At 41.7% G+C, this 24,640-nt stretch overlaps 28 non-coding genes across 28 annotated transcripts; all 28 read right to left on the bottom strand.

Moving 5' to 3' along the window:
- Positions 1 to 464: 464 nt before the first annotated feature.
- Positions 465 to 536, bottom strand: TRNAE-UUC (transfer RNA glutamic acid (anticodon UUC)). The gene has a single exon. It is a non-coding gene; the product is annotated as a tRNA-Glu (tRNA).
- Positions 537 to 839: 303 nt separating this feature from the next.
- Positions 840 to 925, bottom strand: TRNAY-GUA (transfer RNA tyrosine (anticodon GUA)). The gene is given in 2 exon segments: positions 840 to 875; positions 889 to 925. It is a non-coding gene; the product is annotated as a tRNA-Tyr (tRNA).
- A 164-nt stretch (positions 926 to 1,089) lies between these two features.
- On the bottom strand, positions 1,090 to 1,161 carry TRNAG-UCC (transfer RNA glycine (anticodon UCC)). Its single transcript has one exon. It is a non-coding gene; the product is annotated as a tRNA-Gly (tRNA).
- A 1,903-nt stretch (positions 1,162 to 3,064) lies between these two features.
- TRNAG-UCC (transfer RNA glycine (anticodon UCC)) lies at positions 3,065 to 3,135 on the bottom strand. Its single transcript has one exon. It is a non-coding gene; the product is annotated as a tRNA-Gly (tRNA).
- A 1,836-nt stretch (positions 3,136 to 4,971) lies between these two features.
- Positions 4,972 to 5,043, bottom strand: TRNAE-UUC (transfer RNA glutamic acid (anticodon UUC)). Its single transcript has one exon. It is a non-coding gene; the product is annotated as a tRNA-Glu (tRNA).
- Positions 5,044 to 5,346: 303 nt separating this feature from the next.
- On the bottom strand, positions 5,347 to 5,432 carry TRNAY-GUA (transfer RNA tyrosine (anticodon GUA)). The gene is given in 2 exon segments: positions 5,347 to 5,382; positions 5,396 to 5,432. It is a non-coding gene; the product is annotated as a tRNA-Tyr (tRNA).
- A 164-nt stretch (positions 5,433 to 5,596) lies between these two features.
- TRNAG-UCC (transfer RNA glycine (anticodon UCC)) lies at positions 5,597 to 5,668 on the bottom strand. The gene has a single exon. It is a non-coding gene; the product is annotated as a tRNA-Gly (tRNA).
- Positions 5,669 to 7,504: 1,836 nt separating this feature from the next.
- Positions 7,505 to 7,576, bottom strand: TRNAE-UUC (transfer RNA glutamic acid (anticodon UUC)). The gene has a single exon. It is a non-coding gene; the product is annotated as a tRNA-Glu (tRNA).
- Positions 7,577 to 7,879: 303 nt separating this feature from the next.
- On the bottom strand, positions 7,880 to 7,965 carry TRNAY-GUA (transfer RNA tyrosine (anticodon GUA)). Its single transcript is given in 2 exon segments — positions 7,880 to 7,915; positions 7,929 to 7,965. It is a non-coding gene; the product is annotated as a tRNA-Tyr (tRNA).
- Positions 7,966 to 8,128: 163 nt separating this feature from the next.
- Positions 8,129 to 8,200, bottom strand: TRNAG-UCC (transfer RNA glycine (anticodon UCC)). The gene has a single exon. It is a non-coding gene; the product is annotated as a tRNA-Gly (tRNA).
- A 1,835-nt stretch (positions 8,201 to 10,035) lies between these two features.
- Positions 10,036 to 10,107, bottom strand: TRNAE-UUC (transfer RNA glutamic acid (anticodon UUC)). Its single transcript has one exon. It is a non-coding gene; the product is annotated as a tRNA-Glu (tRNA).
- Positions 10,108 to 10,410: 303 nt separating this feature from the next.
- TRNAY-GUA (transfer RNA tyrosine (anticodon GUA)) lies at positions 10,411 to 10,496 on the bottom strand. Its single transcript is given in 2 exon segments — positions 10,411 to 10,446; positions 10,460 to 10,496. It is a non-coding gene; the product is annotated as a tRNA-Tyr (tRNA).
- Positions 10,497 to 10,660: 164 nt separating this feature from the next.
- Positions 10,661 to 10,732, bottom strand: TRNAG-UCC (transfer RNA glycine (anticodon UCC)). Its single transcript has one exon. It is a non-coding gene; the product is annotated as a tRNA-Gly (tRNA).
- A 1,836-nt stretch (positions 10,733 to 12,568) lies between these two features.
- Positions 12,569 to 12,640, bottom strand: TRNAE-UUC (transfer RNA glutamic acid (anticodon UUC)). The gene has a single exon. It is a non-coding gene; the product is annotated as a tRNA-Glu (tRNA).
- Positions 12,641 to 12,943: 303 nt separating this feature from the next.
- Positions 12,944 to 13,029, bottom strand: TRNAY-GUA (transfer RNA tyrosine (anticodon GUA)). The gene is given in 2 exon segments: positions 12,944 to 12,979; positions 12,993 to 13,029. It is a non-coding gene; the product is annotated as a tRNA-Tyr (tRNA).
- Positions 13,030 to 13,193: 164 nt separating this feature from the next.
- TRNAG-UCC (transfer RNA glycine (anticodon UCC)) lies at positions 13,194 to 13,265 on the bottom strand. The gene has a single exon. It is a non-coding gene; the product is annotated as a tRNA-Gly (tRNA).
- Positions 13,266 to 15,101: 1,836 nt separating this feature from the next.
- TRNAE-UUC (transfer RNA glutamic acid (anticodon UUC)) lies at positions 15,102 to 15,173 on the bottom strand. The gene has a single exon. It is a non-coding gene; the product is annotated as a tRNA-Glu (tRNA).
- A 303-nt stretch (positions 15,174 to 15,476) lies between these two features.
- On the bottom strand, positions 15,477 to 15,562 carry TRNAY-GUA (transfer RNA tyrosine (anticodon GUA)). Its single transcript is given in 2 exon segments — positions 15,477 to 15,512; positions 15,526 to 15,562. It is a non-coding gene; the product is annotated as a tRNA-Tyr (tRNA).
- Positions 15,563 to 15,726: 164 nt separating this feature from the next.
- On the bottom strand, positions 15,727 to 15,798 carry TRNAG-UCC (transfer RNA glycine (anticodon UCC)). Its single transcript has one exon. It is a non-coding gene; the product is annotated as a tRNA-Gly (tRNA).
- Positions 15,799 to 17,633: 1,835 nt separating this feature from the next.
- Positions 17,634 to 17,705, bottom strand: TRNAE-UUC (transfer RNA glutamic acid (anticodon UUC)). Its single transcript has one exon. It is a non-coding gene; the product is annotated as a tRNA-Glu (tRNA).
- A 303-nt stretch (positions 17,706 to 18,008) lies between these two features.
- TRNAY-GUA (transfer RNA tyrosine (anticodon GUA)) lies at positions 18,009 to 18,094 on the bottom strand. Its single transcript is given in 2 exon segments — positions 18,009 to 18,044; positions 18,058 to 18,094. It is a non-coding gene; the product is annotated as a tRNA-Tyr (tRNA).
- Positions 18,095 to 18,258: 164 nt separating this feature from the next.
- TRNAG-UCC (transfer RNA glycine (anticodon UCC)) lies at positions 18,259 to 18,330 on the bottom strand. Its single transcript has one exon. It is a non-coding gene; the product is annotated as a tRNA-Gly (tRNA).
- Positions 18,331 to 20,166: 1,836 nt separating this feature from the next.
- TRNAE-UUC (transfer RNA glutamic acid (anticodon UUC)) lies at positions 20,167 to 20,238 on the bottom strand. Its single transcript has one exon. It is a non-coding gene; the product is annotated as a tRNA-Glu (tRNA).
- A 303-nt stretch (positions 20,239 to 20,541) lies between these two features.
- Positions 20,542 to 20,627, bottom strand: TRNAY-GUA (transfer RNA tyrosine (anticodon GUA)). Its single transcript is given in 2 exon segments — positions 20,542 to 20,577; positions 20,591 to 20,627. It is a non-coding gene; the product is annotated as a tRNA-Tyr (tRNA).
- Positions 20,628 to 20,791: 164 nt separating this feature from the next.
- On the bottom strand, positions 20,792 to 20,863 carry TRNAG-UCC (transfer RNA glycine (anticodon UCC)). The gene has a single exon. It is a non-coding gene; the product is annotated as a tRNA-Gly (tRNA).
- A 1,835-nt stretch (positions 20,864 to 22,698) lies between these two features.
- On the bottom strand, positions 22,699 to 22,770 carry TRNAE-UUC (transfer RNA glutamic acid (anticodon UUC)). The gene has a single exon. It is a non-coding gene; the product is annotated as a tRNA-Glu (tRNA).
- A 303-nt stretch (positions 22,771 to 23,073) lies between these two features.
- TRNAY-GUA (transfer RNA tyrosine (anticodon GUA)) lies at positions 23,074 to 23,159 on the bottom strand. The gene is given in 2 exon segments: positions 23,074 to 23,109; positions 23,123 to 23,159. It is a non-coding gene; the product is annotated as a tRNA-Tyr (tRNA).
- A 164-nt stretch (positions 23,160 to 23,323) lies between these two features.
- On the bottom strand, positions 23,324 to 23,395 carry TRNAG-UCC (transfer RNA glycine (anticodon UCC)). Its single transcript has one exon. It is a non-coding gene; the product is annotated as a tRNA-Gly (tRNA).
- Between the last annotated feature and the right edge of the window lie 1,245 nt (positions 23,396 to 24,640).

Here is a 24,640-nt window from a genome sequence, read left to right as displayed (position 1 = left end):
GGTATTTCAGCCACATCCATTGCTAACAGGTGAATAAAATCAAGTACATAGTCGACCATCTCCCTAGACAGACATTGGCATTATGTCTCCCTTTTCCTCTTCATCTATCTTTGTTCTCTTTATCTCCCAACCCTTTCTCTTTACCTCTCCCTGTTTGTCCACTTTTTCTTTACCGCTACCTTTTGTCACTTCCTCTCCCATTTTCTTTAATCTATCCTCCTTTTCTTTAATCTCTCCATTTTCATTATCTTTCCTCCTGTTGCATTTTATAGAATCTCTCTTATCTATTTCTCCCCTTTCTGATGTTCCTTGACCAGCCCAAAGAGGTAAGGAATCTGGCCCAGTATTTTGAGGTGGATATTCAGGTAAGGTGAGCGCTTTAGATGTTGGGGAATATGATTAATGCTATTTGATTTGACCAACTAGCAAATGGATAGCAACATGGGGTTCCAATAAAAACTAGCTTCCCATAACGGGAGTCGAACCCGGGCCGCCTGGGTGAAAACCAGGAATCCTAACCGCTAGACCATATGGGATACATGTCTACACCCCTGCGCACACCACATGGGATTGTGTATGTGACGGAGCATCCACAGATCCTATAGGAGGTGAACCTTTTTATTTTAAAATACAGTCGTAATGCCTGTCAGTCCGCGGCTGCAGTTGATGAGTTCCTGTTCCAATGATCTTTGTGAGATGCGTCAGAGTTATAGTTTCTTTGGATCTTCCCAGATAAAGTGGTCCTTTTGCTGACCACGGAATTCGCACCTAAAGTCCACTCTTCACTCTGTAGGATCAACCTACCATTTTTTTTCCCTTCTCACAAAAATAAAGAGCATTCCTTCGAGCCGGAATCGAACCAGCGACCTAAGGATGTCTGATTGTTTTCTACAGTCCTCCGCTCTACCAGCTGAGCTATCGAAGGTCATGATTTGGTGCGCTGTCCATGCTGACTGTACCTGGAGCAGCCCCTCCCTCACCAACATGGTATGCATTGTGTTACAAGCTACAGCAAGTTGAAGGGTTAACATTGCAAACGGCTTGAAACTTACTGAATAGACTCGGATGTGTAAAAAAAAAAAGAAACGCTGCGTTGGCCGGGAATTGAACCCGGGTCAACTGCTTGGAAGGCAGCTATGCTCACCACTATACCACCAACGCTGGACAGAGAGATAGGCTTTAAACCAGAGATGGGAAGGTCTGTGGAAAAAAAAAAACGAAAAAAAACCCCCAAAAAAACATGAGAAAAAAAACCATTTTCCTCCCGTTTTTTTCCAAAGCCATTTTTTGTTTGTGGGAAATGATGTCATATCCCGGCGCTCAGACTCAGCAGCACTCAGAGGATGCTCACTCTCTATGGAGGTTGCGTAACGTTTTCTTTAATTTCATAAAAATGAACCCTGCTGATGATGTCCTGGGAAAGGCTGGGTTTTGAGACCCTTGAGTTTTAAGATAATGTGAGTTAGATCCAGTCTGATATACAACGAAGGTAAAAGAAGTGTGGAACCAGTTTTCACAGAGCCCGATAGATCTGCTACATGGGTGGTTTTAGGAGTTCTGCATATGTAGATGTTATTGTGTCATTTTGCAGCCTTTAGCAGAATTTATTTTTATGTGGAATATGGAATGTTTCATCAGAACATTTAGAAATCTGGCCGAATTTCAGGAAATGTTAAAAATTGTCATCTTCTGCCTTGGTCAGATCCTGTGCTCTGGCCTGGCTTCTTTCTACACTTAAGCTTCTTTAGCGTAGCGGTTAGAGCGTTTGCCTCACGTGAGAAAGGTCCCCGGTTCGAAACTGGGTAGAAACGCTTCTTTTCATTATTCCCATTTAACATACAGAACCGATGACTTCATCACCAAAGAGGGCAATCTGCTCCTCAGTTTTGTACCAGAAGGTGGTGCTGTTGCCCTAGGTCTTGGCCTAGTCAAGAAAATGGTGGTCAATCTACTGATGTCTTTCTTTCAGGTAAATGACTGGTGCTTCACATACTTTTTGCTTTGTTGCTTTAGTGTATTCCTTTGTTTTTCTTGTTTGCAATTTGGATGTTGAGATGATTTTTCCATGATATGTTTGAACCTGATGCAGAACTCACTCTAACTATAAAATGAAATACCTGGTCAGTATATTGTGGTGCTATCAAATCTATACATATAATGTAATGTTGTTATAATTACAGCTGTTTTGTGATTCGTACGGATAGTTACCTGTAAGTTGTCGGTGGCCAGACTGGGGATAACTAAGCAGCACTGGCAGTTTCAGGAATTCCACCCTGCCTCCAGCAATCATCAGATATAGAAGATATAATACTTGATCCCTTTATGCCCATCTCATGGTGATGGGGCTGCCCTGAGAACAAGAGCAGTATGATCAGGTTTTACCATAAGTTTGTCCTGTGTAATTCACTTTTCCCGCAGTGACAGTTTCTTTTACATAAATAGAATTTTCTGAAGGGATAAATTATACATATTACATATAAAACATATACACTTTATGAAAGGATGTGGACACCCCTCCTAATTATTGAGTTTAGGTATTTCAGCCACATCCATTGCTAACAGGTGAATAAAATCAAGTACATAGTCGACCATCTCCCTAGACAGACATTGGCATTATGTCTCCCTTTTCCTCTTCATCTATCTTTGTTCTCTTTATCTCCCAACCCTTTCTCTTTACCTCTCCCTGTTTGTCCACTTTTTCTTTACCGCTACCTTTTGTCTCTTCCTCTCCCATTTTCTTTAATCTATCCTCCTTTTCTTTAATCTCTCCATTTTCATTATCTTTCCTCCTGTTGCATTTTATAGAATCTCTCTTATCTATTTCTCCCCTTTCTGATGTTCCTTGACCAGCCCAAAGAGGTAAGGAATCTGGCCCAGTATTTTGAGGTGGATATTCAGGTAAGGTGAGCGCTTTAGATGTTGGGGAAGCAGTACCTGGAGCAGCCCCTCCCTCACCAACATGGTATGCATTGTGTTACAAGCTACAGCAAGTTGAAGGGTTAACATTGCAAACGGCTTGAAACTTACTGAATAGACTCGGATGTGTAAAAAAAAAAATAAACGCTGCGTTGGCCGGGAATCGAACCCAGGTGACTGCTTGGAAGGCAGCTATGCTCACCACTATACCACCAACGCTGGACAGAGAGATAGGCTTTAAACCAGAGATGGGAAGGTCTGCGGAAAAAAAAAAACGAAAAAAAAACCCCAAAAAAACATGAGAAAAAAAACCATTTTCCTCCCGTTTTTTTCCAAAGCCATTTTTTGTTTGTGGGAAATGATGTCATATCCCGGCGCTCAGACTCAGCAGCACTCAGAGGATGCTCACTCTCTATGGAGGTTGCGTAACGTTTTCTTTAATTTCATAAAAATGAACCCTGCTGATGATGTCCTGGGAAAGGCTGGGTTTTGAGACCCTTGAGTTTTAAGATAATGTGAGTTAGATCCAGTCTGATATACAACGAAGGTAAAAGAAGTGTGGAACCAGTTTTCACAGAGCCCGATCGATCTGCTACATGGGTGGTTTTAGGAGTTCTGCATATGTAGATGTTATTGTGTCATTTTGCAGCCTTTAGCAGAATTTATTTTTATGTGGAATATGGAATGTTTCATCAGAACATTTAGAAATCTGGCCGAATTTCAGGAAATGTTAAAAATTGTCATCTTCTGCCTTGGTCAGATCCTGTGCTCTGGCCTGGCTTCTTTCTACACTTAAGCTTCTTTAGCGTAGCGGTTAGAGCGTTTGCCTCACGTGAGAAAGGTCCCCGGTTCGAAACTGGGTAGAAACGCTTCTTTTCATTATTCCCATTTAACATACAGAACCGATGACTTCATCACCAAAGAGGGCAATCTGCTCCTCAGTTTTGTACCAGAAGGTGGTGCTGTTGCCCTAGGTCTTGGCCTAGTCAAGAAAATGGTGGTCAATCTACTGATGTCTTTCTTTCAGGTAAATGACTGGTGCTTCACATACTTTTTGCTTTGTTGCTTTAGTGTATTCCTTTGTTTTTCTTGTTTGCAATTTGGATGTTGAGATGATTTTTCCATGATATGTTTGAACCTGATGCAGAACTCACTCTAACTATAAAATGAAATACCTGGTCAGTATATTGTGGTGCTATCAAATCTATACATATAATGTAATGTTGTTATAATTACAGCTGTTTTGTGATTCGTACGGATAGTTACCTGTAAGTTGTCGGTGGCCAGACTGGGGATAACTAAGCAGCACTGGCAGTTTCAGGAATTCCACCCTGCCTCCAGCAATCATCAGATATAGAAGATATAATACTTGATCCCTTTATGCCCATCTCATGGTGATGGGGCTGCCCTGAGAACAAGAGCAGTATGATCAGGTTTTATCATAAGTTTGTCCTGTGTTATTCACTTTTCCCGCAGTGACAGTTTCTTTTACATAAATAGAATTTTCTGAAGGGATAAATTATACATATTACATATAAAACATATACACTTTATGAAAGGATGTGGACACCCCTCCTAATTATTGAGTTTAGGTATTTCAGCCACATCCATTGCTAACAGGTGTATAAAATCAAGCACATAGTCGACCATCTCCCTAGACAGACATTGGCATTATGTCTCCCTTTTCCTCTTCATCTATCTTTGTTCTCTTTATCTCCCAACCCTTTCTCTTTACCTCTCCCTGTTTGTCCACTTTTTCTTTACCGCTACCTTTTGTCACTTCCTCTCCCATTTTCTTTAATCTATCCTCCTTTTCTTTAATCTCTCCATTTTCATTATCTTTCCTCCTGTTGCATTTTATATAATCTCTCTTATCTATTTCTCCCCTTTCTGATGTTCCTTGACCAGCCCAAAGAGGTAAGGAATCTGGCCCAGTATTTTGAGGTGGATATTCAGGTAAGGTGAGCGCTTTAGATGTTGGGGAATATGATTAATGCTATTTGATTTGACCAACTAGCAAATGGATAGCAACATGGGGTTCCAATAAAAACTAGCTTCCCATACCGGGAGTCGAACCCGGGCCGCCTGGGTGAAAACCAGGAATCCTAACCGCTAGACCATATGTGATACATGTCTACACCCCTGCGCACACCACATGGGATTGTGTATGTGACGGAGCATCCACAGATCCTATAGGAGGTGAACCTTTTTATTTTAAAATACAGTTGTAATGCCTGTCAGTCCGCGGCTGCAGTTGATGAGTTCCTGTTCCAATGATCTTTGTGAGATGCGTCAGAGTTATAGTTTCTTTGGATCTTCCCAGATAAAGTGGTCCTTTTGCTGACCACGGAATTCGCACCTAAAGTCCACTCTTCACTCTGTAGGATCAACCTACTATTTTTTTTCCCTTCTCACAAAAATAAAGAGCATTCCTTCGAGCCGGAATCGAACCAGCGACCTAAGGATGTCTGATTGTTTTCTACAGTCCTCCGCTCTACCAGCTGAGCTATCGAAGGTCATGATTTGGCGCGCTGTCCATGCTGACTGTACCTGGAGCAGCCCCTCCCTCACCAACATGGTATGCATTGTGTTACAAGCTACAGCAAGTTGAAGGGTTAACATTGCAAACGGCTTGAAACTTACTGAATAGACTCGGATGTGTAAAAAAAAAAAGAAACGCTGCGTTGGCCGGGAACCGAACCCGGGTCAACTGCTTGGAAGGCAGCTATGCTCACCACTATACCACCAACGCTGGACAGAGAGATAGGCTTTAAACCAGAGATGGGAAGGTCTGTGGAAAAAAAAAAACGAAAAAAAACCCCCAAAAAAACATGAGAAAAAAAACCATTTTCCTCCCGTTTTTTTCCAAAGCCATTTTTTGTTTGTGGGAAATGATGTCATATCCCGGCGCTCAGACTCAGCAGCACTCAGAGGATGCTCACTCTCTATGGAGGTTGCGTAACGTTTTCTTTAATTTCATAAAAATGAACCCTGCTGATGATGTCCTGGGAAAGGCTGGGTTTTGAGACCCTTGAGTTTTAAGATAATGTGAGTTAGATCCAGTCTGATATACAACGAAGGTAAAAGAAGTGTGGAACCAGTTTTCACAGAGCCCGATAGATCTGCTACATGGGTGGTTTTAGGAGTTCTGCATATGTAGATGTTATTGTGTCATTTTGCAGCCTTTAGCAGAATTTATTTTTATGTGGAATATGGAATGTTTCATCAGAACATTTAGAAATCTGGCCGAATTTCAGGAAATGTTAAAAATTGTCATCTTCTGCCTTGGTCAGATCCTGTGCTCTGGCCTGGCTTCTTTCTACACTTAAGCTTCTTTAGCGTAGCGGTTAGAGCGTTTGCCTCACGTGAGAAAGGTCCCCGGTTCGAAACTGGGTAGAAACGCTTCTTTTCATTATTCCCATTTAACATACAGAACCGATGACTTCATCACCAAAGAGGGCAATCTGCTCCTCAGTTTTGTACCAGAAGGTGGTGCTGTTGCCCTAGGTCTTGGCCTAGTCAAGAAAATGGTGGTCAATCTACTGATGTCTTTCTTTCAGGTAAATGACTGGTGCTTCACATACTTTTTGCTTTGTTGCTTTAGTGTATTCCTTTGTTTTTCTTGTTTGCAATTTGGATGTTGAGATGATTTTTCCATGATATGTTTGAACCTGATGCAGAACTCACTCTAACTATAAAATGAAATACCTGGTCAGTATATTGTGGTGCTATCAAATCTATACATATAATGTAATGTTGTTATAATTACAGCTGTTTTGTGATTCGTACGGATAGTTACCTGTAAGTTGTCGGTGGCCAGACTGGGGATAACTAAGCAGCACTGGCAGTTTCAGGAATTCCACCCTGCCTCCAGCAATCATCAGATATAGAAGATATAATACTTGATCCCTTTATGCCCATCTCATGGTGATGGGGCTGCCCTGAGAACAAGAGCAGTATGATCAGGTTTTATCATAAGTTTGTCCTGTGTTATTCACTTTTCCCGCAGTGACAGTTTCTTTTACATAAATAGAATTTTCTGAAGGGATAAATTATACATATTACATATAAAACATATACACTTTATGAAAGGATGTGGACACCCCTCCTAATTATTGAGTTTAGGTATTTCAGCCACATCCATTGCTAACAGGTGTATAAAATCAAGCACATAGTCGACCATCTCCCTAGACAGACATTGGCATTATGTCTCCCTTTTCCTCTTCATCTATCTTTGTTCTCTTTATCTCCCAACCCTTTCTCTTTACCTCTCCCTGTTTGTCCACTTTTTCTTTACCGCTACCTTTTGTCACTTCCTCTCCCATTTTCTTTAATCTATCCTCCTTTTCTTTAATCTCTCCATTTTCATTATCTTTCCTCCTGTTGCATTTTATATAATCTCTCTTATCTATTTCTCCCCTTTCTGATGTTCCTTGACCAGCCCAAAGAGGTAAGGAATCTGGCCCAGTATTTTGAGGTGGATATTCAGGTAAGGTGAGCGCTTTAGATGTTGGGGAATATGATTAATGCTATTTGATTTGACCAACTAGCAAATGGATAGCAACATGGGGTTCCAATAAAAACTAGCTTCCCATACCGGGAGTCGAACCCGGGCCGCCTGGGTGAAAACCAGGAATCCTAACCGCTAGACCATATGGGATACATGTCTACACCCCTGCGCACACCACATGGGATTGTGTATGTGACGGAGCATCCACAGATCCTATAGGAGGTGAACCTTTTTATTTTAAAATACAGTTGTAATGCCTGTCAGTCCGCGGCTGCAGTTGATGAGTTCCTGTTCCAATGATCTTTGTGAGATGCGTCAGAGTTATAGTTTCTTTGGATCTTCCCAGATAAAGTGGTCCTTTTGCTGACCACGGAATTCGCACCTAAAGTCCACTCTTCACTCTGTAGGATCAACCTACCATTTTTTTTCCCGTCTCACAAAAATAAAGAGCATTCCTTCGAGCCGGAATCGAACCAGCGACCTAAGGATGTCTGATTGTTTTCTACAGTCCTCCGCTCTACCAGCTGAGCTATCGAAGGTCATGATTTGGTGCGCTGTCCATGCTGACTGTACCTGGAGCAGCCCCTCCCTCACCAACATGGTATGCATTGTGTTACAAGCTACAGCAAGTTGAAGGGTTAACATTGCAAACGGCTTGAAACTTACTGAATAGACTCGGATGTGTAAAAAAAAAATAAACGCTGCGTTGGCCGGGAATCGAACCCGGGTCAACTGCTTGGAAGGCAGCTATGCTCACCACTATACCACCAACGCTGGACAGAGAGATAGGCTTTAAACCAGAGATGGGAAGGTCTGCGGAAAAAAAAAACGAAAAAAACCCCCCAAAAAAACATGAGAAAAAAAACCATTTTCCTCCCGTTTTTTTCCAAAGCCATTTTTTGTTTGTGGGAAATGATGTCATATCCCGGCGCTCAGACTCAGCAGCACTCAGAGGATGCTCACTCTCTATGGAGGTTGCGTAACGTTTTCTTTAATTTCATAAAAATGAACCCTGCTGATGATGTCCTGGGAAAGGCTGGGTTTTGAGACCCTTGAGTTTTAAGATAATGTGAGTTAGATCCAGTCTGATATACAACGAAGGTAAAAGAAGTGTGGAACCAGTTTTCACAGAGCCCGATAGATCTGCTACATGGGTGGTTTTAGGAGTTCTGCATATGTAGATGTTATTGTGTCATTTTGCAGCCTTTAGCAGAATTTATTTTTATGTGGAATATGGAATGTTTCATCAGAACATTTAGAAATCTGGCCGAATTTCAGGAAATGTTAAAAATTGTCATCTTCTGCCTTGGTCAGATCCTGTGCTCTGGCCTGGCTTCTTTCTACACTTAAGCTTCTTTAGCGTAGCGGTTAGAGCGTTTGCCTCACGTGAGAAAGGTCCCCGGTTCGAAACTGGGTAGAAACGCTTCTTTTCATTATTCCCATTTAACATACAGAACCGATGACTTCATCACCAAAGAGGGCAATCTGCTCCTCAGTTTTGTACCAGAAGGTGGTGCTGTTGCCCTAGGTCTTGGCCTAGTCAAGAAAATGGTGGTCAATCTACTGATGTCTTTCTTTCAGGTAAATGACTGGTGCTTCACATACTTTTTGCTTTGTTGCTTTAGTGTATTCCTTTGTTTTTCTTGTTTGCAATTTGGATGTTGAGATGATTTTTCCATGATATGTTTGAACCTGATGCAGAACTCACTCTAACTATAAAATGAAATACCTGGTCAGTATATTGTGGTGCTATCAAATCTATACATATAATGTAATGTTGTTATAATTACAGCTGTTTTGTGATTCGTACGGATAGTTACCTGTAAGTTGTCGGTGGCCAGACTGGGGATAACTAAGCAGCACTGGCAGTTTCAGGAATTCCACCCTGCCTCCAGCAATCATCAGATATAGAAGATATAATACTTGATCCCTTTATGCCCATCTCATGGTGATGGGGCTGCCCTGAGAACAAGAGCAGTATGATCAGGTTTTATCATAAGTTTGTCCTGTGTTATTCACTTTTCCCGCAGTGACAGTTTCTTTTACATAAATAGAATTTTCTGAAGGGATAAATTATACATATTACATATAAAACATATACACTTTATGAAAGGATGTGGACACCCCTCCTAATTATTGAGTTTAGGTATTTCAGCCACATCCATTGCTAACAGGTGTATAAAATCAAGCACATAGTCGACCATCTCCCTAGACAGACATTGGCATTATGTCTCCCTTTTCCTCTTCATCTATCTTTGTTCTCTTTATCTCCCAACCCTTTCTCTTTACCTCTCCCTGTTTGTCCACTTTTTCTTTACCGCTACCTTTTGTCACTTCCTCTCCCATTTTCTTTAATCTATCCTCCTTTTCTTTAATCTCTCCATTTTCATTATCTTTCCTCCTGTTGCATTTTATATAATCTCTCTTATCTATTTCTCCCCTTTCTGATGTTCCTTGACCAGCCCAAAGAGGTAAGGAATCTGGCCCAGTATTTTGAGGTGGATATTCAGGTAAGGTGAGCGCTTTAGATGTTGGGGAATATGATTAATGCTATTTGATTTGACCAACTAGCAAATGGATAGCAACATGGGGTTCCAATAAAAACTAGCTTCCCATACCGGGAGTCGAACCCGGGCCGCCTGGGTGAAAACCAGGAATCCTAACCGCTAGACCATATGGGATACATGTCTACACCCCTGCGCACACCACATGGGATTGTGTATGTGACGGAGCATCCACAGATCCTATAGGAGGTGAACCTTTTTATTTTAAAATACAGTTGTAATGCCTGTCAGTCCGCGGCTGCAGTTGATGAGTTCCTGTTCCAATGATCTTTGTGAGATGCGTCAGAGTTATAGTTTCTTTGGATCTTCCCAGATAAAGTGGTCCTTTTGCTGACCACGGAATTCGCACCTAAAGTCCACTCTTCACTCTGTAGGATCAACCTACCATTTTTTTTCCCGTCTCACAAAAATAAAGAGCATTCCTTCGAGCCGGAATCGAACCAGCGACCTAAGGATGTCTGATTGTTTTCTACAGTCCTCCGCTCTACCAGCTGAGCTATCGAAGGTCATGATTTGGTGCGCTGTCCATGCTGACTGTACCTGGAGCAGCCCCTCCCTCACCAACATGGTATGCATTGTGTTACAAGCTACAGCAAGTTGAAGGGTTAACATTGCAAACGGCTTGAAACTTACTGAATAGACTCGGATGTGTAAAAAAAAAAATAAACGCTGCGTTGGCCGGGAATCGAACCCGGGTCAACTGCTTGGAAGGCAGCTATGCTCACCACTATACCACCAACGCTGGACAGAGAGATAGGCTTTAAACCAGAGATGGGAAGGTCTGCGGAAAAAAAAAAACGAAAAAACCCCCCCAAAAAAACATGAGAAAAAAAACCATTTTCCTCCCGTTTTTTTCCAAAGCCATTTTTTGTTTGTGGGAAATGATGTCATATCCCGGCGCTCAGACTCAGCAGCACTCAGAGGATGCTCACTCTCTATGGAGGTTGCGTAACGTTTTCTTTAATTTCATAAAAATGAACCCTGCTGATGATGTCCTGGGAAAGGCTGGGTTTTGAGACCCTTGAGTTTTAAGATAATGTGAGTTAGATCCAGTCTGATATACAACGAAGGTAAAAGAAGTGTGGAACCAGTTTTCACAGAGCCCGATAGATCTGCTACATGGGTGGTTTTAGGAGTTCTGCATATGTAGATGTTATTGTGTCATTTTGCAGCCTTTAGCAGAATTTATTTTTATGTGGAATATGGAATGTTTCATCAGAACATTTAGAAATCTGGCCGAATTTCAGGAAATGTTAAAAATTGTCATCTTCTGCCTTGGTCAGATCCTGTGCTCTGGCCTGGCTTCTTTCTACACTTAAGCTTCTTTAGCGTAGCGGTTAGAGCGTTTGCCTCACATGAGAAAGGTCCCCGGTTCGAAACTGGGTAGAAACACTTCTTTTCATTATTCCCATTTAACATACAGAACCGATGACTTCATCACCAAAGAGGGCAATCTGCTCCTCAGTTTTGTACCAGAAGGTGGTGCTGTTGCCCTAGGTCTTGGCCTAGTCAAGAAAATGGTGGTCAATCTACTGATGTCTTTCTTTCAGGTAAATGACTGGTGCTTCACATACTTTTTGCTTTGTTGCTTTAGTGTATTCCTTTGTTTTTCTTGTTTGCAATTTGGATGTTGAGATGATTTTTCCATGATATGTTTGAACCTGATGCAGAACTCACTCTAACTATAAAATGAAATACCTGGTCAGTATATTGTGGTGCTATCAAATCTATACATATAGTGTAATGTTGTTATAATTACAGCTGTTTTGTGATTCGTACGGATAGTTACCTGTAAGTTGTCGGTGGCCAGACTGGGGATAACTAAGCAGCACTGGCAGTTTCAGGAATTCCACCCTGCCTCCAGCAATCATCAGATATAGAAGATATAATACTTGATCCCTTTATGCCCATCTCATGGTGATGGGGCTGCCCTGAGAACAAGAGCAGTATGATCAGGTTTTATCATAAGTTTGTCCTGTGTTATTCACTTTTCCCGCAGTGACAGTTTCTTTTACATAAATAGAATTTTCTGAAGGGATAAATTATACATATTACATATAAAACATATACACTTTATGAAAGGATGTGGACACCCCTCCTAATTATTGAGTTTAGGTATTTCAGCCACATCCATTGCTAACAGGTGTATAAAATCAAGCACATAGTCGACCATCTCCCTAGACAGACATTGGCATTATGTCTCCCTTTTCCTCTTCATCTATCTTTGTTCTCTTTATCTCCCAACCCTTTCTCTTTACCTCTCCCTGTTTGTCCACTTTTTCTTTACCGCTACCTTTTGTCACTTCCTCTCCCATTTTCTTTAATCTATCCTCCTTTTCTTTAATCTCTCCATTTTCATTATCTTTCCTCCTGTTGCATTTTATATAATCTCTCTTATCTATTTCTCCCCTTTCTGATGTTCCTTGACCAGCCCAAAGAGGTAAGGAATCTGGCCCAGTATTTTGAGGTGGATATTCAGGTAAGGTGAGCGCTTTAGATGTTGGGGAATATGATTAATGCTATTTGATTTGACCAACTAGCAAATGGATAGCAACATGGGGTTCCAATAAAAACTAGCTTCCCATACCGGGAGTCGAACCCGGGCCGCCTGGGTGAAAACCAGGAATCCTAACCGCTAGACCATATGGGATACATGTCTACACCCCTGCGCACACCACATGGGATTGTGTATGTGACGGAGCATCCACAGATCCTATAGGAGGTGAACCTTTTTATTTTAAAATACAGTTGTAATGCCTGTCAGTCCGCGGCTGCAGTTGATGAGTTCCTGTTCCAATGATCTTTGTGAGATGCGTCAGAGTTATAGTTTCTTTGGATCTTCCCAGATAAAGTGGTCCTTTTGCTGACCACGGAATTCGCACCTAAAGTCCACTCTTCACTCTGTAGGATCAACCTACCATTTTTTTTCCCGTCTCACAAAAATAAAGAGCATTCCTTCGAGCCGGAATCGAACCAGCGACCTAAGGATGTCTGATTGTTTTCTACAGTCCTCCGCTCTACCAGCTGAGCTATCGAAGGTCATGATTTGGTGCGCTGTCCATGCTGACTGTACCTGGAGCAGCCCCTCCCTCACCAACATGGTATGCATTGTGTTACAAGCTACAGCAAGTTGAAGGGTTAACATTGCAAACGGCTTGAAACTTACTGAATAGACTCGGATGTGTAAAAAAAAAAATAAACGCTGCGTTGGCCGGGAATCGAACCCGGGTCAACTGCTTGGAAGGCAGCTATGCTCACCACTATACCACCAACGCTGGACAGAGAGATAGGCTTTAAACCAGAGATGGGAAGGTCTGCGGAAAAAAAAAAACGAAAAAACCCCCCCAAAAAAACATGAGAAAAAAAACCATTTTCCTCCCGTTTTTTTCCAAAGCCATTTTTTGTTTGTGGGAAATGATGTCATATCCCGGCGCTCAGACTCAGCAGCACTCAGAGGATGCTCACTCTCTATGGAGGTTGCGTAACGTTTTCTTTAATTTCATAAAAATGAACCCTGCTGATGATGTCCTGGGAAAGGCTGGGTTTTGAGACCCTTGAGTTTTAAGATAATGTGAGTTAGATCCAGTCTGATATACAACGAAGGTAAAAGAAGTGTGGAACCAGTTTTCACAGAGCCCGATAGATCTGCTACATGGGTGGTTTTAGGAGTTCTGCATATGTAGATGTTATTGTGTCATTTTGCAGCCTTTAGCAGAATTTATTTTTATGTGGAATATGGAATGTTTCATCAGAACATTTAGAAATCTGGCCGAATTTCAGGAAATGTTAAAAATTGTCATCTTCTGCCTTGGTCAGATCCTGTGCTCTGGCCTGGCTTCTTTCTACACTTAAGCTTCTTTAGCGTAGCGGTTAGAGCGTTTGCCTCACATGAGAAAGGTCCCCGGTTCGAAACTGGGTAGAAACACTTCTTTTCATTATTCCCATTTAACATACAGAACCGATGACTTCATCACCAAAGAGGGCAATCTGCTCCTCAGTTTTGTACCAGAAGGTGGTGCTGTTGCCCTAGGTCTTGGCCTAGTCAAGAAAATGGTGGTCAATCTACTGATGTCTTTCTTTCAGGTAAATGACTGGTGCTTCACATACTTTTTGCTTTGTTGCTTTAGTGTATTCCTTTGTTTTTCTTGTTTGCAATTTGGATGTTGAGATGATTTTTCCATGATATGTTTGAACCTGATGCAGAACTCACTCTAACTATAAAATGAAATACCTGGTCAGTATATTGTGGTGCTATCAAATCTATACATATAGTGTAATGTTGTTATAATTACAGCTGTTTTGTGATTCGTACGGATAGTTACCTGTAAGTTGTCGGTGGCCAGACTGGGGATAACTAAGCAGCACTGGCAGTTTCAGGAATTCCACCCTGCCTCCAGCAATCATCAGATATAGAAGATATAATACTTGATCCCTTTATGCCCATCTCATGGTGATGGGGCTGCCCTGAGAACAAGAGCAGTATGATCAGGTTTTATCATAAGTTTGTCCTGTGTTATTCACTTTTCCCGCAGTGACAGTTTCTTTTACATAAATAGAATTTTCTGAAGGGATAAATTATACATATTACATATAAAACATATACACTTTATGAAAGGATGTGGACACCCCTCCTAATTATTGAGTTTAGGTATTTCAGCCACATCCATTGCTAACAGGTGTATAAAATCAAGCACATAGTCGACCATCTCCCTAGACAGACATTGGCATTATGTCTCCCTTTTCCTCTTCATCTATCTTTGTTCTCTTTATCTCCCAACCCTTTCTCTTTACCTCTCCCTGTTTGTCCACTTTTTCTTTACCGCTACCTTTTGTCACTTCCTCTCCCATTTTCTTTAATCTATCCTCCTTTTCTTTAATCTCTCCATTTTCATTATCTTTCCTCCTGTTGCATTTTATATAATCTCTCTTATCTATTTCTCCCCTTTCTGATGTTCCTTGACCAGCCCAAAGAGGTAAGGAATCTGGCCCAGTATTTTGAGGTGGATATTCAGGTAAGGTGAGCGCTTTAGATGTTGGGGAATATGATTAATGCTATTTGATTTGACCAACTAGCAAATGGATAGCAACATGGGGTTCCAATAAAAACTAGCTTCCCATACCGGGAGTCGAACCCGGGCCGCCTGGGTGAAAACCAGGAATCCTAACCGCTAGACCATATGGGATACATGCCTACACCCCTGCGCACACCACATGGGATTGTGTATGTGACGGAGCATCCACAGATCCTATAGGAGGTGAACCTTTTTATTTTAAAATACAGTTGTAATGCCTGTCAGTCCGCGGCTGCAGTTGATGAGTTCCTGTTCCAATGATCTTTGTGAGATGCGTCAGAGTTATAGTTTCTTTGGATCTTCCCAGATAAAGTGGTCCTTTTGCTGACCACGGAATTCGCACCTAAAGTCCACTCTTCACTCTGTAGGATCAACCTACCATTTTTTTTCCCGTCTCACAAAAATAAAGAGCACTCCTTCGAGCCGGAATCGAACCAGCGACCTAAGGATGTCTGATTGTTTTCTACAGTCCTCCGCTCTACCAGCTGAGCTATCGAAGGTCGTGATTTGGTGCGCTGTCCATGCTGACTGTACCTGGAGCAGCCCCTCCCTCACCAACATGGTATGCATTGTGTTACAAGCTACAGCAAGTTGAAGGGTTAACATTGCAAACGGCTTGAAACTTACTGAATAGACTCGGATGTGTAAAAAAAAAAATAAACGCTGCGTTGGCCGGGAATCGAACCCGGGTCAACTGCTTGGAAGGCAGCTATGCTCACCACTATACCACCAACGCTGGACAGAGAGATAGGCTTTAAACCAGAGATGGGAAGGTCTGCGGAAAAAAAAAAACGAAAAAAACCCCCCAAAAAACATGAGAAAAAAAACCATTTTCCTCCCGTTTTTTTCCAAAGCCATTTTTTGTTTGTGGGAAATGATGTCATATCCCGGCGCTCAGACTCAGCAGCACTCAGAGGATGCTCACTCTCTATGGAGGTTGCGTAACGTTTTCTTTAATTTCATAAAAATGAACCCTGCTGATGATGTCCTGGGAAAGGCTGGGTTTTGAGACCCTTGAGTTTTAAGATAATGTGAGTTAGATCCAGTCTGATATACAACGAAGGTAAAAGAAGTGTGGAACCAGTTTTCACAGAGCCCGATAGATCTGCTACATGGGTGGTTTTAGGAGTTCTGCATATGTAGATGTTATTGTGTCATTTTGCAGCCTTTAGCAGAATTTATTTTTATGTGGAATATGGAATGTTTCATCAGAACATTTAGAAATCTGGCCGAATTTCAGGAAATGTTAAAAATTGTCATCTTCTGCCTTGGTCAGATCCTGTGCTCTGGCCTGGCTTCTTTCTACACTTAAGCTTCTTTAGCGTAGCGGTTAGAGCGTTTGCCTCACGTGAGAAAGGTCCCCTGTTCGAAACTGGGTAGAAACGCTTCTTTTCATTATTCCCATTTAACATACAGAACCGATGACTTCATCACCAAAGAGGGCAATCTGCTCCTCAGTTTTGTACCAGAAGGTGGTGCTGTTGCCCTAGGTCTTGGCCTAGTCAAGAAAATGGTGGTCAATCTACTGATGTCTTTCTTTCAGGTAAATGACTGGTGCTTCACATACTTTTTGCTTTGTTGCTTTAGTGTATTCCTTTGTTTTTCTTGTTTGCAATTTGGATGTTGAGATGATTTTTCCATGATATGTTTGAACCTGATGCAGAACTCACTCTAACTATAAAATGAAATACCTGGTCAGTATATTGTGGTGCTATCAAATCTATACATATAATGTAATGTTGTTATAATTACAGCTGTTTTGTGATTCGTACGGATAGTTACCTGTAAGTTGTCGGTGGCCAGACTGGGGATAACTAAGCAGCACTGGCAGTTTCAGGAATTCCACCCTGCCTCCAGCAATCATCAGATATAGAAGATATAATACTTGATCCCTTTATGCCCATCTCATGGTGATGGGGCTGCCCTGAGAACAAGAGCAGTATGATCAGGTTTTATCATAAGTTTGTCCTGTGTTATTCACTTTTCCCGCAGTGACAGTTTCTTTTACATAAATAGAATTTTCTGAAGGGATAAATTATACATATTACATATAAAACATATACACTTTATGAAAGGATGTGGACACCCCTCCTAATTATTGAGTTTAGGTATTTCAGCCACATCCATTGCTAACAGGTGTATAAAATCAAGCACATAGTCGACCATCTCCCTAGACAGACATTGGCATTATGTCTCCCTTTTCCTCTTCATCTATCTTTGTTCTCTTTATCTCCCAACCCTTTCTCTTTACCTCTCCCTGTTTGTCCACTTTTTCTTTACCGCTACCTTTTGTCACTTCCTCTCCCATTTTCTTTAATCTATCCTCCTTTTCTTTAATCTCTCCATTTTCATTATCTTTCCTCCTGTTGCATTTTATATAATCTCTCTTATCTATTTCTCCCCTTTCTGATGTTCCTTGACCAGCCCAAAGAGGTAAGGAATCTGGCCCAGTATTTTGAGGTGGATATTCAGGTAAGGTGAGCGCTTTAGATGTTGGGGAATATGATTAATGCTATTTGATTTGACCAACTAGCAAATGGATAGCAACATGGGGTTCCAATAAAAACCAGCTTCCCATACCGGGAGTCGAACCCGGGCCGCCTGGGTGAAAACCAGGAATCCTAACCGCTAGACCATATGGGATACATGTCTACACCCCTGCGCACACCACATGGGATTGTGTATGTGACGGAGCATCCACAGATCCTATAGGAGGTGAACCTTTTTATTTTAAAATACAGTTGTAATGCCTGTCAGTCCGCGGCTGCAGTTGATGAGTTCCTGTTCCAATGATCTTTGTGAGATGCGTCAGAGTTATAGTTTCTTTGGATCTTCCCAGATAAAGTGGTCCTTTTGCTGACCACGGAATTCGCACCTAAAGTCCACTCTTCACTCTGTAGGATCAACCTACCATTTTTTTTCCCGTCTCACAAAAATAAAGAGCATTCCTTCGAGCCGGAATCGAACCAGCGACCTAAGGATGTCTGATTGTTTTCTACAGTCCTCCGCTCTACCAGCTGAGCTATCGAAGGTCATGATTTGGTGCGCTGTCCATGCTGACTGTACCTGGAGCAGCCCCTCCCTCACCAACATGGTATGCATTGTGTTACAAGCTACAGCAAGTTGAAGGGTTAACATTGCAAACGGCTTGAAACTTACTGAATAGACTCGGATGTGTAAAAAAAAAAATAAACGCTGCGTTGGCCGGGAATCGAACCCGGGTCAACTGCTTGGAAGGCAGCTATGCTCACCACTATACCACCAACGCGGGACAGAGAGATAGGCTTTAAACCAGAGATGGGAAGGTCTGCGGAAAAAAAAAAACGAAAAAAACCCCCCAAAAAAACATGAGAAAAAAAACCATTTTCCTCCCGTTTTTTTCCAAAGCCATTTTTTGTTTGTGGGAAATTATGTCATATCCCGGCGCTCAGACTCAGCAGCACTCAGAGGATGCTCACTCTCTATGGAGGTTGCGTAACGTTTTCTTTAATTTCATAAAAATGAACCCTGCTGATGATGTCCTGGGAAAGGCTGGGTTTTGAGACCCTTGAGTTTTAAGATAATGTGAGTTAGATCCAGTCTGATATACAACGAAGGTAAAAGAAGTGTGGAACCAGTTTTCACAGAGCCCGATCGATCTGCTACATGGGTGGTTTTAGGAGTTCTGCATATGTAGATGTTATTGTGTCATTTTGCAGCCTTTAGCAGAATTTATTTTTATGTGGAATATGGAATGTTTCATCAGAACATTTAGAAATCTGGCCGAATTTCAGGAAATGTTAAAAATTGTCATCTTCTGCCTTGGTCAGATCCTGTGCTCTGGCCTGGCTTCTTTCTACACTTAAGCTTCTTTAGCGTAGCGGTTAGAGCGTTTGCCTCACGTGAGAAAGGTCCCCGGTTCGAAACTGGGTAGAAACGCTTCCTTTCATTATTCCCATTTAACATACAGAACCGATGACTTCATCACCAAAGAGGGCAATCTGCTCCTCAGTTTTGTACCAGAAGGTGGTGCTGTTGCCCTAGGTCTTGGCCTAGTCAAGAAAATGGTGGTCAATCTACTGATGTCTTTCTTTCAGGTAAATGACTGGTGCTTCACATACTTTTTGCTTTGTTGCTTTAGTGTATTCCTTTGTTTTTCTTGTTTGCAATTTGGATGTTGAGATGATTTTTCCATGATATGTTTGAACCTGATGCAGAACTCACTCTAACTATAAAATGAAATACCTGGTCAGTATATTGTGGTGCTATCAAATCTATACATATAATGTAATGTTGTTATAATTACAGCTGTTTTGTGATTCGTACGGATAGTTACCTGTAAGTTGTCGGTGGCCAGACTGGGGATAACTAAGCAGCACTGGCAGTTTCAGGAATTCCACCCTGCCTCCAGCAATCATCAGATATAGAAGATATAATACTTGATCCCTTTATGCCCATCTCATGGTGATGGGGCTGCCCTGAGAACAAGAGCAGTATGATCAGGTTTTATCATAAGTTTGTCCTGTGTTATTCACTTTTCCCGCAGTGACAGTTTCTTTTACATAAATAGAATTTTCTGAAGGGATAAATTATACATATTACATATAAAACATATACACTTTATGAAAGGATGTGGACACCCCTCCTAATTATTGAGTTTAGGTATTTCAGCCACATCCATTGCTAACAGGTGTATAAAATCAAGCACATAGTCGACCATCTCCCTAGACAGACATTGGCATTATGTCTCCCTTTTCCTCTTCATCTATCTTTGTTCTCTTTATCTCCCAACCCTTTCTCTTTACCTCTCCCTGTTTGTCCACTTTTTCTTTACCGCTACCTTTTGTCACTTCCTCTCCCATTTTCTTTAATCTATCCTCCTTTTCTTTAATCTCTCAATTTTCATTATCTTTCCTCCTGTTGCATTTTATATAATCTCTCTTATCTATTTCTCCCCTTTCTGATGTTCCTTGACCAGCCCAAAGAGGTAAGGAATCTGGCCCAGTATTTTGAGGTGGATATTCAGGTAAGGTGAGCGCTTTAGATGTTGGGGAATATGATTAATGCTATTTGATTTGACCAACTAGCAAATGGATAGCAACATGGGGTTCCAATAAAAACTAGCTTCCCATACCGGGAGTCGAACCCGGGCCGCCTGGGTGAAAACCATGAATCCTAACCGCTAGACCATATGGGATACGTGTCTACACCCCTGCGCACACCACATGGGATTGTGTATGTGACGGAGCATCCACAGATCCTATAGGAGGTGAACCTTTTTATTTTAAAATACAGTTGTAATGCCTGTCAGTCCGCGGCTGCAGTTGATGAGTTTCTGTTCCAATGATCTTTGTGAGATGCGTCAGAGTTATAGTTTCTTTGGATCTTCCCAGATAAAGTGGTCCTTTTGCTGACCACGGAATTCGCACCTAAAGTCCACTCTTCACTCTGTAGGATCAACCTACCATTTTTTTTCCCGTCTCACAAAAATAAAGAGCATTCCTTCGAGCCGGAATCGAACCAGCGACCTAAGGATGTCTGATTGTTTTCTACAGTCCTCCGCTCTACCAGCTGAGATATCGAAGGTCATGGTTTGGTGCGCTGTCCATGCTGACTGTACCTGGAGCAGCCCCTCCCTCACCAACATGGTATGCATTGTGTTACAAGCTACAGCAAGTTGAAGGGTTAACATTGCAAACGGCTTGAAACTTACTGAATAGACTCGGATGTGTAAAAAAAAAAATAAACGCTGCGTTGGCCGGGAATCGAACCCGGGTCAACTGCTTGGAAGGCAGCTATGCTCACCACTATACCACCAACGCTGGACAGAGAGATAGGCTTTAAACCAGAGATGGGAAGGTCTGCGGAAAAAAAAAACGAAAAAAAACCCCCAAAAAAACATGAGAAAAAAAAACATTTTCCTCCCGTTTTTTTCCAAAGCCATTTTTTGTTTGTGGGAAATGATGTCATATCCCGGCGCTCAGACTCAGCAGCACTCAGAGGATGCTCACTCTCTATGGAGGTTGCGTAACGTTTTCTTTAATTTCATAAAAATGAACCCTGCTGATGATGTCCTGGGAAAGGCTGGGTTTTGAGACCCTTGAGTTTTAAGATAATGTGAGTTAGATCCAGTCTGATATACAACGAAGGTAAAAGAAGTGTGGAACCAGTTTTCACAGAGCCCGATAGATCTGCTACATGGGTGGTTTTAGGAGTTCTGCATATGTAGATGTTATTGTGTCATTTTGCAGCCTTTAGCAGAATTTATTTTTATGTGGAATATGGAATGTTTCATCAGAACATTTAGAAATCTGGCCGAATTTCAGGAAATGTTAAAAATTGTCATCTTCTGCCTTGGTCAGATCCTGTGCTCTGGCCTGGCTTCTTTCTGCACTTAAGCTTCTTTAGCGTAGCGGTTAGAGCGTTTGCCTCACGTGAGAAAGGTCCCCGGTTCGAAACTGGGTAGAAACGCTTCCTTTCATTATTCCCATTTAACATACAGAACCGATGACTTCATCACCAAAGAGGGCAATCTGCTCCTCAGTTTTGTACCACAAGGTGGTGCTGTTGCCCTAGGTCTAGGCCTAGTCAAGAAAATGGTGGTCAATCTACTGATGTCTTTCTTTCAAGTAAATGACTGGTGCTTCACATACTTTTTGCTTTGTTGCTTTAGTGTATTCCTTTGTTTTTCTTGTTTGCAATTTGGATGTTGAGATGATTTTTCCATGATATGTTTGAACCTGATGCAGAACTCACTCTAACTATAAAATGAAATACCTGGTCAGTATATTGTGGTGCTATCAAATCTATACATATAATGTAATGTTGTTATAATTACAGCTGTTTTGTGATTTGTACGGATAGTTACCTGTAAGTTGTCGGTGGCCAGACTGGGGATAACTAAGCAGCACTGGCAGTTTCAGGAATTCCACCCTGCCTCCAGCAATCATCAGATATAGAAGATATAATACTTGATCCCTTTATGCCCATCTCATGGTGATGGGGCTGCCCTGAGAACAAGAGCAGTATGATCAGGTTTTACCATAAGTTTGTCCTGTGTAATTCACTTTTCCCGCAGTGACAGTTTCTTTTACATAAATAGAATTTTCTGAAGGGATAAATTATACATATTACATATAAAACATATACACTTTATGAAAGGATGTGGACACCCCTCCTAATTATTGAGTTTAGGTATTTCAGCCACATCCATTGCTAACAGGTGAATAAAATCAAGTACATAGTCGACCATCTCCCTAGACAGACATTGGCATTATGTCTCCCTTTTCCTCTTCATCTATCTTTGTTCTCTTTATCTCCCAACCCTTTCTCTTTACCTCTCCCTGTTTGTCCACTTTTTCTTTACCGCTACCTTTTGTCTCTTCCTCTCCCATTTTCTTTAATCTATCCTCCTTTTCTTTAATCTCTCCATTTTCATTATCTTTCCTCCTGTTGCATTTTATAGAATCTCTCTTATCTATTTCTCCCCTTTCTGATGTTCCTTGACCAGCCCAAAGAGGTAAGGAATCTGGCCCAGTATTTTGAGGTGGATATTCAGGTAAGGTGAGCGCTTTAGATGTTGGGGAATATGATTAATGCTATTTGATTTGACCAACTAGCAAATGGATAGCAACATGGGGTTCCAATAAAAACTAGCTTCCCATACCGGGAGTCGAACCCGGGCCGCCTGGGTGAAAACCAGGAATCCTAACCGCTAGACCATATGGGATACATGTCTACACCCCTGCGCACACCACATGGGATTGTGTATGTGACGGAGCATCCACAGATCCTATAGGAGGTGAACCTTTTTTTTTTAAAATACAGTTGTAATGCCTGTCAGTCCGCGGCTGCAGTTGATGAGTTCCTGTTCCAATGATCTTTGTGAGATGCGTCAGAGTTATAGTTTCTTTGGATCTTCCCAGATAAAGTGGTCCTTTTGCTGACCACGGAATTCGCACCTAAAGTCCACTCTTCACTCTGTAGGATCAACCTACCATTTTTTTTCCCGTCTCACAAAAATAAAGAGCATTCCTTCGAGCCGGAATCGAACCAGCGACCTAAGGATGTCTGATTGTTTTCTACAGTCCTCCGCTCTACCAGCTGAGCTATCGAAGGTCATGGTTTGGTGCGCTGTCCATGCTGACTGTACCTGGAGCAGCCCCTCCCTCACCAACATGGTATGCATTGTGTTACAAGCTACAGCAAGTTGAAGGGTTAACATTGCAAACGGCTTGAAACTTACTGAATAGACTCGGATGTGTAAAAAAAAAAATAAACGCTGCGTTGGCCGGGAATCGAACCCGGGTCAACTGCTTGGAAGGCAGCTATGCTCACCACTATACCACCAACGCTGGACAGAGAGATAGGCTTTAAACCAGAGATGGGAAGGTCTGCGGAAAAAAAAACCGAAAAAAAACCCCCAAAAAAACATGAGAAAAAAAACCATTTTCCTCCCGTTTTTTTCCAAAGCCATTTTTTGTTTGTGGGAAATGATGTCATATCCCGGCGCTCAGACTCAGCAGCACTCAGAGGATGCTCACTCTCTATGGAGGTTGCGTAACGTTTTCTTTAATTTCATAAAAATGAACCCTGCTGATGATGTCCTGGGAAAGGCTGGGTTTTGAGACCCTTGAGTTTTAAGATAATGTGAGTTAGATCCAGTCTGATATACAACGAAGGTAAAAGAAGTGTGGAACCAGTTTTCACAGAGCCCGATAGATCTGCTACATGGGTGGTTTTAGGAGTTCTGCATATGTAGATGTTATTGTGTCATTTTGCGGCCTTTAGCAGAATTTATTTTTATGTGGAATATGGAATGTTTCATCAGAACATTTAGAAATCTGGCCGAATTTCAGGAAATGTTAAAAATTGTCATCTTCTGCCTTGGTCAGATCCTGTGCTCTGGCCTGGCTTCTTTCTATACTTAAGCTTCTTTAGCGTAGCGGTTAGAGCGTTTGCCTCACGTGAGAAAGGTCCCCGGTTTGAAACTGGATAGAAACGCTTCTTTTCATTATTCCCATTTAAAATACAGAACCGATGACTTCATCACCAAAGAGGGCAATCTGCTCCTCAGTTTTGTACCAGAAGGTGGTGCTGTTGCCCTAGGTCTTGGCCTAGTCAAGAAAATGGTGGTCAATCTACTGATGTCTTTCTTTCAGGTAAATGACTGGTGCTTCACATACTTTTTGCTTTGTTGCTTTAGTGTATTCCTTTGTTTTTCTTGTTTGCAATTTGGATGTTGAGATGATTTTTCCATGATATGTTTGAACCTGATGCAGAACTCACTCTAACTATAAAATGAAATACCTGGTCAGTATATTGTGGTGCTATCAAATCTATACATATAATGTAATGTTGTTATAATTACAGCTGTTTTGTGATTCGTACGGATAGTTACCTGTAAGTTGTCGGTGGCCAGACTGGGGATAACTAAGCAGCACTGGCAGTTTCAGGAATTCCACCCTGCCTCCAGCAATCATCAGATATAGAAGATATAATACTTGATCCCTTTATGCCCATCTCATGGTGATGGGGCTGCCCTGAGAACAAGAGCAGTATGATCAGGTTTTATCATAAGTTTGTCCTGTGTTATTCAC

The sequence above is a fragment of the Spea bombifrons genome, chromosome 3 (genome assembly GCF_027358695.1).
Source record: "Spea bombifrons isolate aSpeBom1 chromosome 3, aSpeBom1.2.pri, whole genome shotgun sequence".
In the NCBI taxonomy this organism is placed as follows: domain Eukaryota; kingdom Metazoa; phylum Chordata; class Amphibia; order Anura; family Pelobatidae; genus Spea; species Spea bombifrons.
The sequence above is the reverse complement of the archived record's forward strand: the minus strand, read 5'-3'. Positions and strand labels throughout refer to the sequence as shown.